Source organism: Hypanus sabinus, chromosome 6 (assembly GCF_030144855.1).
Source record: "Hypanus sabinus isolate sHypSab1 chromosome 6, sHypSab1.hap1, whole genome shotgun sequence".
Classification (NCBI taxonomy): domain Eukaryota; kingdom Metazoa; phylum Chordata; class Chondrichthyes; order Myliobatiformes; family Dasyatidae; genus Hypanus; species Hypanus sabinus.
The window spans coordinates 71,158,264-71,179,312 of NC_082711.1; positions in this window are offsets into that span (position 1 = coordinate 71,158,264).

Below are 21,049 nucleotides of genomic sequence, written 5' to 3' on the forward strand. Positions count from 1 at the left end.
TGCTAATGGATTGTAAATGTTTTGCATTCTCCACTGTAGATACTTATTTTTATAGACTATCTCAGGTAGAAATTGATAGATCTTAGGGCACCAAGATAATTCAAAGTTTTTATGCTTAACACACATTTTTAATGAATATTCATTGCTGGTAAGAAGCTTCACCTACTCAAAATGCTGGTCTGGAATTTAACCATGAAGAAAAGGGCAGTTTCTGAAAAACATTATGAAATTCCCTGACTCAAATTTTTAATGTATGCACTTGGCAAAGCTCTGCTCCAATGCACAAGTTCATGAAATATCCGTTTGGAAATCAATCTGATGAACAATCAAGGAAAACATGAAGGAAGTGTCTTTTTTTTAGTTCATTTACTGGATGTAGATGTCACTGGCAAGGCTGGAATTTATTAACCAAGCCTAATTATACTTGAAAAGTTAATGCCAATGTATCCTCCGATTTACAGCACCTACACACTCTCCATCAGACATAACTTCTTATTATTTGAGTTGTCACCACCTTCTTCAGCTGTCACTACCAATCGTGTTGTTCCATCTCTCCCATTCTCCTCTACTCCAAATCTCGCCTCTTGTTCCTTCCCTTCTCTCTTTCCACTATTACTTAAAATTTTCCTCATCTCCAAAATTCCTCAATTCTCAAGGACATTATATGAAATCGTTGACTGTTTCTCTCTCCCTCGCTGCTGCCTGGCCTATAGCATATTTCCAGCATTTTCAGGTTTTGTTTCTGATTTTCAGTACCTGTAGGATTTCAACATTCAGTTATTTTAAATGTCTTTGATGTTGATTTTTTGATTGATATTTAAGATGCTGATTTATTCTTTTAAAGATTGTTTTAAAGTTGCATGACACATGCAATTAAAATTCTGAAATTAAGCATTCACAGTTATTTGCATTTGTTTGACTTTTAATATAAGATCTATTCTGTTTTAAATAAATGAACCATAGTGTTGTGCAGTGGGTTGCTTACAAAACTTCAAAATTAATCTCTTTGCAATTACTCTCACTGCTTTCTGCATCCTGCGATTTTCTTTCTAGCAACATAGCTTCAAACTATCTTAATGAGCTATCAATGTCATGATTTTTTGAAAGCCTTAACAGATTTAACTCTCAAGCTTAATGCTACGGCACCTTTAAATGGAGGAAGATACAATGCCATGGTCAGAAATGAGGGATAAAGGAGGACTTAAAGCCAGGCTGAAATGCAGAGGGATGAGACTCCCTTTATCCAGTACCTTGTTAGCAAACGTACAGTCATTGGAGAACAAGATGGAGGACCTAAGGGCAAGATTACTGTATTGGTGGGAAATGAGGAATAGCTGTGTTTCACGGAGACATGGCTTGCTCTGGACATGCCAGATGCTTCATTAAGACCCAATGTCTTCTAGATATAGAAGAAAGTCTGAACTGCTGATTCAGAGAAGGCAAAAGATGGGTGTGTGTGTGTTTCATGATAAACTTTGTGGTGCTTGGGTATGGCAGTCTTGTCGTACTCTTGTTCCCCCCCAACCAGGAGCATCTAATGATTGTGCCGACCATTCTACTTTATAAGGGAGTACTCCTCCATGACCCTGGCTGCAGCTTACATACCAGCAAATGCGGATGTAAATCAGGCACTCAAGATATTGGATGCTGGCATCACAAAACAAGAAACTGTCCACCCTGAAACAGTTCAAATCATGGTCAGCAACATCAATCAGGCTTGTTTGAAGAAATCTCTGCTGAACTCTGCCTATAAGATCCAGCAGCAGATGTCCCAATGCACTAGAGCACACTATACTAAGATAAGAAATGCCTACCATTCCATGTCTAAGCCACACTTTAGGAAATCTGATCATATGGCTGTCCTTCTCCTACATGCATATAAGCAAAGGCAAAAGTTGAAGACTCCAGAGATAAGGACAACAAAAAGATGGCCACAGGCAGAGGAGTAGCTACAGGATTGCTTTGAGTTGGTGGACTGTGCTGTATTCAAGGACTCAGAAGATCTGAATGAATATACCACAGTTGTCAGAGATTTTATAAAAACTGTCCTTGCTGACACACTGGCTCACCTCAGGGATGTGTGCTTAGCCCACTGCTCTACTCTGTATATTCCCATGACTGTGTGGCTAGCCATAGTTCAAGTACCATCAATAAATTTACTGATGATACAACCATTGTTGGTAGAATCTCAGATGGAGATGAGAGTGCGTAAGGAGTGAGATATGCCCACAGCAACAACCTGTCACTCAACATCAGTAAGACGAAAGAGCTGATTGTGGACTTCAGGAAGGGTAAGACGAAGGAACACATACCAATCCTCATAGAGGGATCAGAAGTGGAGAGTGTGAGCAACTTCAAGTTCCTGAGTGTTAAGATCTCTGAGGATCTAACCTGGTCTCAACATATCGATGTATTTATAAAGAAAGCTAAACAGCGGATACAGTTTATTAGGAGTTTGAAGAGATTTGCATGTCAACAAATACACTCAAAAACTTCTATAGTTGTACCATGGCAAGCATTCTGACAGGCTGCATCACTGTCTGTATGGAGGGGCTACTGCACAGGACCGAAAGAAGCTGCAGAAGGTTATAAATTTAGTCAGCTCCATCTTGGGTACCAGCCTACCAAGTACCCAGGACAACTTTAGGGAGCGATGTCTCAGAAAGGCAGCATCCATTATTAAGGACCTCCAGCACCCAGGGCATGCCCTTTTCTCACCGTTACCATCAGGCAGGAGGTACAGAAGCCTGAAGGTACACACTCAGCGATTCAGGAACAGCTTCTTCCCCTCTGCCATCCGATTCCTAAATGGGCATTGAATCTTTGGACACAACCTTACATTTTTTAGTATACAATATTGTTGTTTTTACATGTCTTTAAAATCTATTCAATATACATAATTGATTTACTTGTCTATTTATTCCTACAGGTCGACCTTCTATAATCTGGCACCATTGGGACCTGAGGAGTGCCGGATTAATGAAAATGCCAAATTACAGAAGGATCACATTAAGCAATAGCTAACCGCCTCATCATACTTTAAAATATCATGTAAATCAATACAAGTTAGATAATAATGAAACAGAAATATTAACTAAGTAGCAAGTGAAATTGTAATAAAGTAATATACTGTACAGGCACAGAAAAAATAAAAGGTACAGGTAAATGTGCAGGAATTAACTTATACAGAACAGTTGAGCACTTCCGCTTCTAAAGTGAGATGTTCAATACACCCTCAGGCAAAGTTACATGTCTGCAAGTGTGGGGTTGTCAGGACCATCAACATCTTTATCTTGAAAAATGAGTGAAGCATCAGGAACTGATGCTGAAACTGGCACAACAGTTTCTTCAAAAATTGTTTATGTTGGTGGCAGCACATCTAGGTGAGCAGGATCAAAAGTCGGAGAAAGGAGGTCTTCTATATGGTACATTTCAAATCACTGATTTCAAAATTTGAAACTGATTTGAAATCAGTGCTGGATTATCGAAGGAACCAGATTACAAGTAGTTGGATTATTGAAGGTCGACTATTATTAGTTTTATTTTATTTATTATTTTTTTCTCTTCTGGATTACGTATTCAATTGAACTGCTGCTGCTAAGTTAACAAATTTCACATCACATGCCCATCATAATAAACCTGATTCTGATTCTGAGATGGGTTTGTCCCCATAAAATCATTCAGAGAAGCCTTGGATGAAACATGAGATCCGCAATCGACTTAGAGCCAGGTCAGTGGCTTTTAGGTCTGGCGACCAAAGAAGATACAAGAGGTCTAGTTATGATCTCTGAAAAACCATCTCATGTGTGAAGTGGTAACTCAAGACCAAACCTAAATCACTGAAGGAGGCTTGACAGCTGTGGCATGGATTTAATGCCATTACATCTTAAAAATTGAAACCAGGTGACATAAGTGACAACAAAGCTTTGCTCCCAGATGAGCTGAATGTTTTCTGTGCTTGTTTTGACCTCAAAACATGGAGGATCTGCACAACATCCCACAGCCCCGGACTTTTGTGACTTTAGTCTCTGACGCCAACATGAGTGCGTCTTTCAGGAGGGTGAACCCATGGAAAACATCTGGTCCAGATGGGGTACCTGCCAAGTACTAAAGACCTGTGTTGATCACCTGATTGTATTGTTCACTGAGATCTTTAACCACTTATTTCGGTACCCACGTTCTTCAAGCAGGCTTCAGTTATACTGGTGCATTTACATCATCTGTGATGAAGTGCTTTGAGCAATTGGTGATGAAACATCAACTCCTGCATGAGAAGTGACTTGGATCTGATCCAATTTACCTCAAGGCATAACAGCTCCATGCCAGGTGTCATTTTATTGGCTCTTCACACAAACCTGGAACATCTGGACAGCAAAGACTGCAGCTCAGCATTCAATATTCTCATCCCCTTAAAATTAAACGATGAGCTTCAAGACCTTGGCTTCAATACCTCCTTGTGCAATTGGTCCCTTGATTTCCTCACTAGCAGATCCCAGTCATTTCAGACTGGCAGCAACATCTGCACAATCTCCACAAACACAGGTGCCAAAAGGCTGTATGCTTAGTCCCCTGCTCTGCTTGCTTTGTACTTAGGACTGTGAGACCAGGTACAGGTCCAATGCCAAATTGTTGTTGGTGGGTAATCAGCATACAGGAGGGTGATTGAAAATCTGGCTGAATTGTGCCACAACAACCACCTCTCACTCAATATCAGCAAGACGAAGGAGCTGATTATTGACCAGGAGGGGGAAACCAGAGGCTTATCAGGCAGTCCTCATCAGGGCATCTGAGAGAGAAAAGGATCAGCAAATTTAACTTCCTCGGTGTTATAATTTCAGAGGATCTGTTCTGAGTCCAGCACATATGAACAATTACGAAGAAAGCATGGCAGTGCCTCTACTTCCTTGGGAGTTCACAAAGATCCGGTACAACATCTGAGACTTTGACAAACTTATGTATATGTGTAGTGGAGAATATATTGATTGGTTGCCACACAGCCTGGTATGGAAACACCAATGCCCTAGAACAAAAAATCCTACAAAAAGCAGTGGATATGGCCCAATCCATCACAGGTAGAGCCCTAACCATCATTGAGCACATCTACACAGAGCGCTTTCACAGGAAAACAGCATCCATCATCAGGGATCACCACCACCTAGCCCATGCTGTCTTCTTGCTGCTGCCATTAGCAGGAAGGTACAGGAATCTCAGGACTCACACCACCAGGTTCAGGAAGTTGTTAACCCTCAACCACCAGGCTCTTGAACCAAAGGGGGTAACTTCACTCAACTTCAGGTGCCCCACACATTGAAATGTTCCCACAATCTATGAACTAACTTTCAAGAAATCTTCATCTCATGTTCTCATTATGTGTTGCTTATTTATTTAATATTATTATTATTATTGTTGTTTTTCTTTGTATTTGCACAGTTGTTGCCTTTTGCCCAATAACCATTTGTCCAGCCTGGATTTTCCATTCAAGGGCATTGGTGTTTCCATACCAGGCTGTGACACAAGCAGTTAATATACGCTCCACCATACATCAATAGAAATTTTTGAATCACAAACAAGAGAAACTCTGCAGATTCTGGAAATCCAAGCAACATACACAAAATGCTGAAGGAACTCAGTAGGCAGCCAGGCAGCATCCATGGAAAGAAGTAAGGTTGACATTTTGGGCCAAGACACTTCATCAGAACTCATGATGAAGGGTCTCAGCCCAAAATGTTGACTGTTTACTCTTTTCCATATAGAAGTTTTTTGGAGTTTTAGACATCATGCCAAATCTTTGCAATCTCCTAAGGAAATAGAAGCAATGCTGTGCAATTACACTCACGTGCTGAGCCCAGTACAGATCCTGAGGAATCTGAGGAATTTAAAGTTGCTGATTCTCTTCACCTCTGATCCCCATTGCGGGCTGGTGCATGGACTTCATAGTTTTGAGGGAATGTTAGTATTGAATGCTGAGCTGTAGTCGATAAAGAGCATCTTGATGTATGCATCTTTTCTGTCAAGATGTTCCAGGGTTGAGTAACGAGCTGATGAAATGGATTCTGCTGTGGATCTGTTGTGCTGGTGGACAGATTGGAGTGTACCTATGTCACTTTTCAGGCAGGAATTGATGTGTTTCATTACCAACTTCTCAAAACACTTCATCACAGTGGATGTAGGTGCTACTGGATGATAATCACTGAAGCACATTACCACAATCTTCTTGGGCACTGGTAGAATCGAATCTCAGTGAACACTCCAGCCAGTTGATCAGCACAGCTCTTTGGCACTCAGCCAGTTACCCCATCTGGCCCAAATGCTTTCCATGGGCTCACCCTTCTGAAGGATGCTCCCACATTGGCCTCAGAGACTGAAATCACAGTGTCATCAGGGGATATGAGAGTTCATGAAGGTTCCTCCATGTTTTGATAGTCAAAGCAAGCATAGAAGACATTGAGCTCAGTTGAAGCGAAGCCATTTTCACTCATGTCATCTGGTTTCACTTTGTAAGATGTAATAGCATTCAAGCCCTTACGAACATCCATCATTGATTCAAGTTTAGTCCAGAACTGCCATTTCACCTGTCAGATGCCTTTCTGGAGAGGGCATCTTGTCCTCTTGTATCTTGCTTGGTCAGCAGACCTGATTAGCTCTGATCTGCCCCTCAGCCGACTGTGGCTCTCATGGTTCATCCAGAGCTTCTGGCTGAGAAAAAACGGAATGATTTTGTGGGGAGACACTTGTCCACGACTGCTTTTATAAACTCCATAAGAACTGTGGTGTGTTCATTAAGATCCACTGATGAGTCCCTGAACCAGCCCAGCTACCAACTCGAAACTATCCTGTGACTGCTGCTCTGCCTCCTGCCAGCAGCTCCTTGTTGTCCTTATCACTAGAGCCTTGCTCTTTAGCCTCTGTCTGTTCGCAGGTAGAGAAGGACAGCCAAGCGATTAGATTTCCAAAAATTCAATCTGAATGTGGAATAGTTGGCATTTCTTATCATAGCATAGCAGTGGTCTATTGTGTTATCATCCACTGTGATGAAGTGTTTTGAGAAGTTGGTAATGAAACACATCAATTCCTGCCTGAAAAGTGACATAGGTACACTCCAATCTGCCCACCAGCACAACAGATCCACAGCAGAATCCATTTCATCTAGTGTGGGACCTCTGGTTATATACTAATGGTAAGTGGACAGAGAGTTCAATCAAGTCTGACTGAAGTCCCTGACTATATTCTGAAATGCATCAGGGAGGACTATTTCTTATTTAGTGATGGTGACATGCAGTATATCAGGTGCCTGATTAAAATTGGCCATTGGAGGTACGTAAGCTGAGGAGAACTCTCTTGGCAAATAGAACATTTAGAATTGATCATTTGGAGTTCCAGGTCAGTGGAACATGAGGGTAACAAAACTGACACATCAGAGCACCACAGAGAGTTTATCATGAAACACACGCCCCCCACCTTTTGCCTTTACCGAATCAGCAGCTTGGTTCATCATGTGTTTCAAGAAACCTTCGGGTCTGACCACTGAATCTGGTATGTTCCGAGTAAGCCATGAATCATTAAAATAAAGAGCACAACAATCCCCCATTTCCCTATGATTCAACAACCTTGCCCTCGTCCTCAGGCTTGTTTTCCAGTGACTGCACATTTGCTAACAAGATGCTGGATTGGGGGTGGGGGGGGGGTGTTCTCAATCCTTTGTCTTCCAGCCAGGCTTGGAGTCCAACCCTGCTGCCTATCTTCCGGCATGCTTGAGAGGCAAGTCCACTGAGTCCTTCTAAAGTTTGTGGAATCTGTAGTTCACTACATCAGTTCAAAATAACGTTGCTTCAAGGGAAGTTACGTGCTGCAGATTGCAGTGAGAGTAACTCGAACGAGGTATACTTAAAAGTTTTGTAAGCAGCCTGCAGAAAGTCGCCAAGGTTCACTGGCACCATCTTGATTGCTTCTTGGCTTTACTGAGTATGCCCACAAGAAAGCGATTCTCAGGGTTGCTTCTGTTGACATTAATGTACTTTGATAATAAGTTTACTTTGAACTTTAAGTCATCTTGTCTGTCAACATTTGTAACAACAACTTACAATTGATGATACAATGTAACCATAGTATGAAAAGGCATAAAAGTGCATTCTGGTAAGAACATTTGATCAAATTATTTCATGTTGTTATTACAAGCAATGAAAAGATGTAAAGAACCCACATCCATTTGTCTGAGAAGCAATTATTTAACTTAGCCATATTGAGAACTTCCAAATTCTGGGAATGAAGAGGTTAACATATGAGGAGCATTTGGCAGCTTTGGGCCTGTGCTCACTGGAATTTAGAAGAATGCAGGGGGATCTCATTGAAACCTACCAAATGTTGAAAGGACAAGATAGGATGGATGTGGAGAGGATGTTTCCAATGGTGGGAGCATCTAGTACTAGAGAGCAGAGGAAAGGAGGAATCTTTTTAGCCAGAGGGTAGTAAATCTGTGGACTGCTTTGCCACAGACTGTGGTGGAGGCCAAGTCTATGGGTATATTTAAAGCGTGTTGGCCGTTTTCTGATTGGTCAGGGCATCAAAGGATATGCAAGATGACGGGTGTATGGGGTTGAGTGGGATCTGGGATCAGCCATGATGGAATGGCAGAGAATACTCAATGGGCTGAATGACCTAATTCTGTTCCCATGTCTTATGGTCTTATTGTCTAAATTCTAAAAGGATAAGCTTTATATGACACATGTACAACAAAACATGCAAGGAATTGCATCACTTACGTCAACAACCACGGTCCGAGGATGTTCTGGCTGCAAGTGTACAAACTCCTTATAGATAGCAGCAGGAACTGAACCCAGCTTGCTCACATTAGAAACCCTGCAGATCAAAGATGTCGCATCACTTGGCACTTAACAATATCTCTCGAAAAGACAAGTGTATACATGGTGATTACATAGACTTTGTAGTAATGTCATAGAGCACTGCTTCAAGGAAACAGGTCCTTCGGTCCATCTGGTCTGTGCTGAATTGTTATTACTCATAGTCCCATTGACCACAGTCCTCCATAGCCTTCCCAGGTATGGACTTATCCAAACTTCTCTTAAATGATGCAATTGAACCCATATCCACCACTTTTGCTGGGAGCTGGTTCAACATTCACTCCCCCCTGAGTGGGGAAGCCCTCAGGTCCCCCTTAAATATTTCACCTTCCACCCTTCACCTTTGAATCTAATTCTAGTCTCACCCAACTTTGGGGAAAGAGCCTGCATATATTTACACTTTCTTACCCTCAATAATTTAGCATATGTCTATCAAATCTCCCCTCATTCTCCTACACTCCAGGGAATAAAGTTCTAACTTATTCAACCTTTCCTTATAACTTAGGTCCTCAAGTCCCAGCAACATACTTGTAAATTTTCTTTGTACTCTTCCAGACCTATTGATATCTTTTCTGTAGGTAGGTGATCAGAATTGCACTGAATACTCCAAATTAGGCCTCACCAATGTCTTACACAACTTCAACATAACATCCCAACTCCTGTACTCAACACTTCAATTTATGAAGACCAATGTGCCAAAAGCTCTCTTTATGACCCAATCTCCTGAAATGTAACTTTCGAAGTATTATGGACCTGTGTTTCCAGATCCATCTGTTCCTCTGTACTACACGATGCTCTACCGCTCACTGTGTAAATCCTTCCCTGGTTTGCCCCCTGAAGTGCACCACCTTACAGTTGTCTGCATTAAATTCCATCTGTCTGTTTTCAGCCCATTTTTCCAGCTGCAAACGACAACTTCCTTGCTGTCCACTAAGGCTCCAGTGTTGGTGTCACCCACAAGTTTGCTCATCCAGTTTGCTGATGGAGATGACAAAAAGCGATGGACCCAGCATTGATTCCTCTGGCACACCACTAGTCACAGGCCCCAGTGGATGAGGCAACAATCTACTGCCACTCTCTAGCTTCCCACACAAAGTCAACGTCTAATCCAATTTACTACCTTATCCTGAATGCTGAGCGACAATAACATCTTGACTAGCCTCATAGTCAGGTCCTTGTCAATGGGCTTGCTAAAGTCCATGAAATGTAGACTACATCCACTACCTTTTCTTCATCAACCTTCCTTGTAATCTCCTCAAAGTAACTCTATGAGATTGGTTAGACATGACCTACCATGCACAATCCCATGCTGACTATCCCTAGTCAGGCCTATCTGTCCAAATACCTTCATATCTGGCCCCTCAAGTACCTTCCGATTATTTAGCCAATGCTGGTGACAGGCTCACCAGGTTATTATTAGAGCCTTTCTTGAACAACAGAAAAACTTTAGCTAACCTTCAGTCCTTTGGCACCTCATCTGCGGCTAAAGGATGCTTTGAATGTCTCCATATCAGGTGCAAGACCTCACTGCAGCTCTGCCTCAGTTTTACAGACTCTGTGCTATGTCCTGAGTAAATGCAGCTCCAAGATATCCACTGAAGATTCCTCCATCTCTTTCCACTCCTTGCGTAGATGACCACACTAATCTTCAAGTAGACCAGTTTTGTCCCTTGCTATTCTTTTCTGCTTTTCCATCTTAAAATGTGTCTTTCTGGCACAGTAATTACAGGTTAGGAACCTTGGTGCTGCCTCCTACCTTCAGTTTGCTAAAATTATCCTTACGTTGTTTGTAAGAATATAACCTATGAAACAGAGACAATTGGCTATGCATCTCAATTCTCAGCTGTCATTCAGTGCAATTGAGAGTGACACTATACTTCATTCACTTTCCCACCTGATTCCCTTATCACTTCCTTCTTTTCATTACAGAGGCCTGAGTATACTCAATGACTAAGCATCAATAACACTCAAGATGAAGAACTTTCTCCTCATTAGTTAGATATGACTGCATTGATCCTGAGATAATTTTCCAGGCAGAGAAAACAGACTCATGGTTTCCACCCTGTCAAATCGTCTCAGAGTTTTCCATGTTCACTCATTCTAAAAATCTATCGAATACTTGCCATCCTGCTGAGCCTCATTATAAGACAACGTACACATCCTGGGAATCATTCTACTGAATATATACTGTACATCTTCCCTAGTATCCTTTCTTAAAAGCACAGAGTTCAAACTTCAAAGAAAATTTATTATCAATGTACATTTTATATATATATATCACCTTATACAACCCTGAGATTCATTTACTTGCTGGCATACTTAATAAATCTAATAACCATAATAGAATCAATGAAAGACTGCACCAACAGAGCAGATAACCAGTGTGCAAAAGACAACAAACTGCAGAAATACAAAAAGAAGGAAATAAAGAAATAAAAATAATAAATAAATAATGAACATTGAGAACATGAGATGAAGAGCCCTTGAAAATGAGACCATAGGTTGTGGGAACATTTCAGTGATGGGGTAAGTGAAGTTGTGAAGTTACCCCCTCTGGTTCAAGAGCCTAATGGTTGAGGAGTAATACACCTGCACCTGATGCAAGATTTTTTCACTCTTATATTTCAACTCCATTGTAACAAACATCAATATACCACTTAGCTTGATGTTGTACTTGGAGGTTAATTTTGTGTTTCATAACTTGTTGTATCAAGAACCCATTAAATGCAAATATGTACAGAATGCCATTGTTGTCATTTGCATCTACCACCTTCTTGTCCACTCACAGTAACTACTGATCTACTTACAAATGTTTATATAGTATCATTGCATCCTTATCACCAGTCTGGTATTTTCAGCACCCCTGGATAAATTACGATTTAATCTTTCAATAAATTTACTAATATTTATTGTAAATAGCAGAGGTACTGTACTGACCTCTATTAGTTACAACACACTGACCACAGAATGACTGCTTATTCTTGGTCTCCATTTTCTCCCTCGAACAAAGTCACCTTTTGTGACTTCTTTTTGTATAACACATAATCAAAGGCATTTTGAAAAACTAGATATAATTATTGTTCTTACTCTTCTATATACTGTACATCCTCAAAATGAAATCAGTTTTGTCAAATTTAATGTCTCTTTCACAAACCTATATTATCCATGCTAAATAATCACTACGAGATTTATGACGTAATTTCAAGTAATTATATGATGACATTGATATATTCCATTCAAAGCCAATGCTGCTAAATGAAGCATCAGCCAACACAAGTCATCTCATCATTTCTTTTATCAGCAAATATCCAGTACCAGCCCAGCAGAAACTCTGTTCCTTCGTCTGCTTCCTGCCAGATTAATACTGAACTGTGCAAACCAAAATTCACATGTTTTAGGCTGAGTGGAGAACTTCAGGTTTTCTGAACTACTTGAGAAGGAAATGGAGAGAATGGCTGTCCTGTCTTTCCTACTTCCATGCATAGAAGGAAAAGAATGCTGACACACTGATGACAGGCAATACTCTCACAAAGCCAAGGAAATCCTTCATGACTTCCTCTCAAACACCAGGGAAAAGAAACCTCACGTGTTACTACCATTTTAGAGATGTTACTGACATAATGGCTGAATTGCCATTATCTACTAATTCAAAGGCCAAGACTGATGACTTAAAGACCAGGCCAAATCAGTTAATAGCATTTTACTGGTATAAACCACAATACAACTATCACAAAACACATGTAAGTCAATGATGTCCTTTCTCACCAGCCAATTGATTTCTGGTTTCTGTTCAAGTGGAAAATGGAGATCCCCTTTATTCACTTGACTTCAGGCTATGGCTATGAGAGGAGAAGGGATCTCTCCCACATAGAGTATTTGGCTTTATTTGTTTTGTAAGCATAGGCAATTAGAGGCAGTCATATAAAAAAACAACAAGTAATTTTCAATCAAATGGCAGTATAAAAATTGCTTTCCAAAAATTACAGGTTTCCACAAGGGAGACATAACAGGACCGTTCTCAAAGAAAGTGTGAATTACAGTAATTATTACAATAATAGAAAACAAACATAAAACCTGTAATAGGTATAATGATTTCCTCAAACTGAAGTGGTGAGTCAAATGATAAAAGCCATGGTCAATGCTGTCTTCCATCTTGGTCATCATCTTCCACGGTAATTCTATATGTAAGCCAGCATTAGGTACACCTCAAAAATCTTTCAATTCATTGGATGCCTGAGCTTCAAGGGGTTGACATTCACCTCTCCAATTACCTTAGGTCATTAATAAACCATTCACAAACAATTACCTCCTCTTTGATTAGCTGATGTGGCTGTGACCCTTCTTTGTCTATGGCTTTGTTCAAGTGACCACAGTTACACTCCATTTAAAAATCTCCTGCTCAAATCACTCTGATGGTACATGTCTCAAATCACTTGACTCTTTTGTTTGCCTAAGGGTATTAATCTCAGTGTCTTTCCTTCTCTTATCAGACCTTTTTCACCCAAAGGAAATGTAACCTGGATACCAAGAGTTCAACCGTTGTTTTGAAAATTCTGCTAAAACCATTAATAGAAAGTTTGAAATTAAGTAATGCTGCTTCATTATCTTTTATTGCTTCTTTCTTTACACAATGTTCTCCTGAATCACAATATTTAAGCCATTATTACTGCATTATATACTAATATTTCCATGCAAGCAACTCCTCAGATCCTTCCACAAACATTAACTGGTTTTCAACAAGTTGTACCCCAGGCTCTCAAGTGTTGAGTTCAACAATATCTTAAGGCTATACGACATGTAAACTCAGTTCTTAAAGTTGCCCTTATATTAAACAATATGGCTTTTAGCTATGGTAATAAATAATCACTGCTTTAAGATCCACCTTATGGTGCTACAGATCAGATGTAGTATTTTTGGTCAGGCATCCCTCGGAACTCCTCCCAAATCCTGGGGCTTCTTAATCTAAAGATGCCAACAAAGACGTTAAGGATGGTTATCTGTGCAAGTGAAATTGCCCTGCAGTTAATGTACAAGCTTTTAAGCATCTGATCATGTGATTGCACTTTAACTTGAGAATTTAACATTTATTTATTTCTGCTAATACATTAATGATGAAAAATAGACAAACAAGAGAAAATCTGAAGATGCGGGAAATCCAAGCAACACAATTGTGTGTGATGCAAATAAAGATCTAATCCAAAATCAAAAGCCTTTGACGTCCTTCCACCTGAACAACAAACCTGATGTGATATTCTGGAGCAAAAGAATCAATCAAGATTCTATTGCTGACGAAATCAGCATTAACAGACCAAGAGCAATCTACAGGCTGTTCCCAGGGACACACATGGAAACCAACATCCGGTGCTGCTGGCAGATCATCAACTTGGAAAGACGCTCTTTGGTCGGCCCGAAACTTAATGGTCTACCAGTACACGGAGATGTCCGTGGGGGAATGCTGCCAACTGGTACATTCTCAGCTGCAGGAGTACGTGCTGAGGGACGCACTCAAACTTGGTGCAGCCACCGCAAGGGCCCGATGGGGAAGGACCACAGTATAGGGTTCTTTTCCTGCGGGAGTTGAGGGGTTGGGGGGTGCAGGGTGTATACCCCTAAACAAGTGCATGCAAATATGGAATAACAGAGTGTCACGTGGGTGGCGAGAAGTGTGAAACTGTAAAGACAGCAATGGAAACAGTTGTAAAGGATGGTAAGTCATTGAATGGTTTATTGTACATAATTAATTTTTGAATAAAGTATATTTTGTTTAATAAAAAATACACACAAATGCTGGAGGAACTCAGCAGGCCAGGCATCATCTAGGGAAAAGAGTACAGTCGATGTTTCGGCTAAAGTGTCTTGGGCCGAAACGTTGACTGTACTCTTTTCCTTAGATGCTGCCTGACCTGCTGGGTTCCTCCAGCATTCTGAGTGTGTTGCTTGGACTTCCAGCATCTGCCTATCTTTTCTTGTTTGTTAATAGATTGTCCAATGATATCTCAAATACCCATAATGGTGTTAAAACTTAAGCTGTGCATATTAGAAAGATGACAGAAACTTCAAGGGGCTCTGGAAGTGCACCGATATTCACAACATTGTACCAGAGTGCTCTTACAATAAATCCAGGGCCAGGGTCAGTCAATTGCCTCTTAACAGAGTGAACCAAAGACATACCAAACAATGTTTCGGAGGGGCCTCTCCAGACATCTTACTTTCTCAACCACGTCAAAACAAGCATGATCACAAGAGCTCCTTCAGATCCTGGAAATCTTGAGGAATACAAGTACTGGAGGAAGTCAGGAGGACAGGCAGCATCTTTGGAGAGGAATAAACAGTCAATATTTTGAGATGAAACCCTTCATCTGGACAATCATGAACATTCCATTTGAAGACCAACCACCTCAGCTACTGAAATCTAAATTTTAATCCTAAGGAACAATGAAGGGCTTCATAGACTGAAAAAAATGGGTGGAAAAAACCTCAACATTTATTCTATTATATATTCACCAGGCTTGATCTTTCGAGAAAAATTGATGTGGTCAATAATGCATCAGGATTTCTCATGGGCAATGGGATGAACCCCATTGAAATACACAATGAGGCAAAATCTATGTTCAATCATCTAGCACAAACAGCAGAGCACATCAGGTCTATTCTTTAGCAGGAAGGCTACATGATATTCAGCTAAAAACTACTGTTGTAGGGTGCTGGATATTAATTTTCATAGATTTACCTGTCTTACAAAAGAAGAAACCTCAAATTAAACAACCTCACTGATGAATTGCAGCATTCCTTAGACATTTGTTGATGGACTAATTAATCTATGGATTCCAATTTTAGATTCACCCCACCCCCCCACCCTTCTTGTGTAATATTTCTATCTGTTCAGTTAAAAAAAAACAAAATGCTGGCAGAACTCAGCAGGCCAGACGGCATCTATGGGAGGAGGTAGTGACGATGTTTCAGGCTGAAACCCTTCATCAGGAGTGAAGTAACATGGGATGGTGGAGAGGGGATAAGAAGTGGGGGGGAGGGATGAAGTAGAGAGCTGGGAAGTGATAGGCTGGAAGGAAATTGGCTAGGGGCAAGGTGGAGAATTATGGGAAATAAAAGAGAAAGAAAGGTAGGGCTGGGGAGAGATTATAGTGTGGGGGGGGGGGGGGGGAGAGAGAGAGAGAGAGACAGAACCAGACTAAAATAATAGTTAGGGATGGGGGTAAGGGTAGGGGAGGGGTATCAACGGAGGTCAGTGAGTTGGATGTTCATGCCGGCAGGAAGGAGGCTACCTAGGCGGGAGATAAGGTATTGCTCCATCGACCTACATGTGGCCTCATCTTGACAGTAGAGGATTGTTTGTTTGTTTATTTATTTATTTATCGAGATACAGCACAAAACAGGCCCTTCTGGCCCTTCGAGCTGCACTGCCCAGTGACCCTAGCCTAATCACAGGACAACTTAAAATGACCAATTAAACTACCAACCGGTAAGTCTTTGGAGTGTGGGAGAAAACCAGAGCACCCAGAGGAAAGCCGCATGGTCACAGGGAGAACAAACACTGCTGTAGACAGCAGTGGGAGTCTGGAACTTGCAGACTGTTCCAGAATCTTTGGAATTTTGGGAACATTTTCTTTAAAGCACTCATTATATCTGCAAGCACTTCTTAAACCCAAAGAACAGAATCCATCAATACCAGGGGATTTGTCAATTTTTAGTTCTCTGGATTTCTTTATCACTTTCTTGTTATTGATATTGATTATTTATAATTTCCCACTATTATTTCAGCCCTGGTCCCCTGTTGTTTATATGTTTCATCTTCCACAGTGAAGCTGATGAAGAAAATCTGTTTAGTGCCTCAGTGATTTTTGTATTAATTTTCAGACCTTTGCTGAAAAGGGATTTATGTTTACTTTTGCTACTTTCTTTTCACATTTTTGAAACATTGTTTCCTCTTAAAGGAGGTTTCCTTTGATAATTCAGCTTTACTTTTCTTATCGATGGTTTGGCCATTTGTTCCTGGTATCTGAAATTCTCCCAATCCCCATGCTAATGAAAAAGAGGAGACACAAATTTAACAGTTATCCAAAATAAATCATACGAAAATAGCACAGAAGCTGTCCTTCAGCGCATCAAGTGGCTATTCCAGCCAGCAACCTGAAATGTGGGAGGTAAACAGAGCACAGATGGAAGACAAGTCTAACAATAATTCGTAACCGTGTTTGTCCATAACATGGAGACCTAGGCCATCAATCCATAGACATGAGCTCTAATTCCAGAAAAGCAGCTGTCGAATTTCAATTTAATTGATAACCTCAAGGTTCAAAGGTGTAAAGGTACATTTAATGTCAGAGAACTGCATACAAAAAAAATTCTTTTTCTTTGCAACCATCCACAAAAACAGAATGGCCCAAAAAATGAACGACAGTTAAGTGTTAGAACCCCAAAGACACCCCCCCCCAGCTCCCCCTACCATGCATAAGCAGCAGCAAAGCAACAATCCCCCTCCCACCAGCAAAAAAAGCATCAGCACCTCCCACCGAGCATTTGAGCGTGCAGCAAAGCAGCAATGAAGACACAGTATCCCAAGACTCACCCAGTACTCGTTCACCCGGTAATTCAACATACCACAGGCTCTCTCTCTCTCTAATAAGGGAAAAGAGGTGTCCCCATTTCACAGTGAGTTGGGAGACATAACAAACAATATAATGCTTATTTTTTTCCAAAAAATACACTTGAGAATGGTAACAAGATGTGCATAACAACTATATGATAATAGCCTATCAGGTTTACTATTAGCCTTCAGGGAAAGAAACATGCCATCCTTGCCTAGCTAGAGCTAGGTGCGATTGGTGTTTACTTGCCGTCTGACATATCTGAGCCAGACACTCTATTCTCTCATGAAGGATAGAAATGGACAAAATGACAGGCATCAAATTCAAACATGCTAGTGATGCACCTGGCCAGCAAAAATGATCTCAAAGAGAGAGAGAAAAGAAGCAGTCTGCTGGGGAATCTCAGCAGCTTAGGCAGCATGGGTGAATATTTAGGGTGAAGACTCTGTATCAGGATTGAGAGTGTGTATAGAACGTTACTGCACAGTACAAGCCATTCAGCCCACAACGTTGTGCTGACATTTTATTTATTATTATTTATTTATTTAGAGATACAGCACAGAACAGGATTTTCTGGCCTAACAACCCCCAAACTCAACCCTTGCCTAATCACAGGACAATTTACAATGACCACTTAACCAACTAACGGTACGTCTTTGGAATGTGGAGCACCCAACGGAAACCAACGTGGTCACGGGGAGAATGTGCTTATGACGCTGGAATTGAACTCAGAACACCAAAGCCCTGAGTTATAATAGCATTGTGCAAGCTGCTATGCTATTATGGCAGCCCTTTTAACCTACTCTAAGATCAGTTTAACTTTTCCCTTCCACATAGCCTTCTCCTCATTTTGCTTTCACCCATGTGCCTACTAAAGAGTTTCTTAAATGTCATTAATGTATCTGCCTCTACCACCTCCACTGAGAGCACGTTTTATGCACCTGCCACTCTGTAAAAAGTATTACCACTAACATCCTGCCTATACCAATCACCTTAAAATTATCCCCCCTCAAATAAACCATTTCCACCCTGGAAAAAAGGCTTTGGCAGTCCACTCGACCTACACCTCTTATCATTAACCCCCTCCATACCGGATGCAGTGATTCAGATCGACAGGTTTACTATACACCATCAGGATAGATCTGTAGAGTCTCTGAAAAGCAGAGGTGGAGGAGTCTGCCTCATGATCAACTCTTCTTGGTGCAGAAGTATATCAGTTCTGTCCCAATTCTGCTCACCAGACCTGGAATATTGTCCTTTTTACCTACCATGGGAGTTCCCTGGGGTCATTTTGGTAGCAGTATACATTTCACTTCAGGCCAATATCAATCAGGCTTTAGGTAATCTGAGCAATGGGATCAACATGCACAAAACGGCGCATCCTAATGCCTGCACCATTGCTTTGGGAGATTTTAACTAGGCCAGTCTGAAAATATCACCAAGCAATTACCATCAACAGATCACTTGCAATACCAGAGGAAGCAACACACTGGACCATTACTACACCACCATCAAGAATGCCTACTGTGCTATTCCTCACCCTCACTTTGGGAAGTCTGATTACCTAGCTATATTTCTACTCCCTGAGTATAGGCAGAGACTGAAGACTGCAGCACCAGCAGAGAAGACCAAGAAGGTATGGACAAGGGAAGCACTGGAGCGCCTACAGAACTGCTTTGAAACGATGGACTGGACTGTATTCAGGGATTCATTTTTGAACTTAGATGAGTGTGCTGTAGTTGTTATCATTTTTATTAAAACCTGTGTGGATGAGTGGGTGCCTACAAAGACTTACTGTACATTCCCAAACCAAAAGCCATGGATGAATCAAGAGGTACGTCGTCTGCTGAAGGCGAGATCTGTGGCTTTCAAGTCTGGCAACCCAGGCCTGTAGTGGAAAATCAGGTTTGATTTGCAGAGAGCTATTTCAAGGGGGAAGAGACAATTTTGAACGAGGTTGAGGGTGACACCGGATGTACAACAACTCTGGCAGGGTTTGCAAAACATTACTTCCTACAAAGTGAAACCCAATAGCATGAAAGGCAGCGATACTTCACTACCAGATGAACTCAACACCTTCTATGCCCACTTTCACCTGATGGCCTTATGATCTCTGTCTCAGAGGATGATGTTAGGCTGTCTTTAAAGAGAGTAAACTCTCGCAAGGTGGAAGGTCCCGATGGAGTACCTGGTAAGGCTCTGAAAACCTGTGTCAACCAACTGGCGGGAGTATTCAAGGACATTTTCAACCTCTCACTGCTACAGGCGGAAGTTCCCACTTGCTTCAAAAAGGCAATAATTATACCAGTGACTAAGAAGAATAATGTGGTCTGCCTTAATGACTATCACCCGGTAGCATTCACATCGACAGCGATGAAATGCTTTGAAAGGTTAGTCATGACTAGAATGAACTCCTGCCTCAGCAAGGACCTGGACCCCTCACCACTATAGGTCAATGGCAGACACAATCTCAATGACTCTCCACACGGCTTTAGACCACCTGGACAACACAAGCACCTATGTCAGGATGCTGTTCATTGGGTATAGCTCATCATTTAATACCATCATTCCCACAATCCTGATTGAGAAGTTGCAGAACCTAGATCCCTGTACCTCCATCTGCAATTGGATTGTTGACTTCTTAACAAGAAGACTACAATCTGTATGGATTGGTGATAACATATCCTCCTCGATGACGATCAACACTGATGCATCTCAGGGGTGTATGCTTAGCCCACTGCTCTACTCTCTATAAACTCATGACTGTGTAGCTAGGCATAGCTCAAACACCATCTATAAATTTGCTGACAATACAACCATTGTTGGTAGAATCTCAGGTGGTGACAAGAGGGCGTACAGGAGTGAGATATGCCAACCAGTAGAGTGGTGTTGCAGCAACAACCTGGCACTCAATGTTAGTAAGACAAAAGAGCTGATTGTGGACTTCATGAAAGGTTAGATGAAGAAACACATACCAATCCTCATAGAAGGATCAGAAGTGGAGAGAGTAAGCAGTTTCAAGTTCCTAGGTGTCAAGATCTCTGAAGATCTAACCTGGTCCCAACATACCAATGCAGTTATAAAGAAGGCAAGATAGTCGCTATTCTTCATTAGGAGTTTGAAGAGGTTTGGTATATTAACAAATACACTCAAAAACTTTTATGGATGTACAATGGGGAACATTCTGACAGACTGCATCACTGTCTGGTATGGAGGGGCTTCTGCACAGGATCAAAAGAAGCTGCAGAGGATTGTAAAGTTAGTCGGCTCCATCTTGGGTACTAGCCTACAAAGTACCCAGGACATCTTCAAGGAGCGGTTTCTCAGAAACGCAGTGTCCACTATTAAGGGCCTCCAGCTCTCAGGGCATGCCCTCCTCTCACTGTTATCATCAGGTAGGAGGTACAGAAGCCTGAAGGCGATTCAGGAACAACTTCTTCCCTCTGCCATCTGATTCTTAAATGGACATTAAGCCCTTGGACACTACCTCACTTTTTTAATATATAGTATTTCTGTTTTTTGCAATCTATTCAATATACATATGCTGTTATTTATCTATCTATCTATCTATCTATCTATCTATCT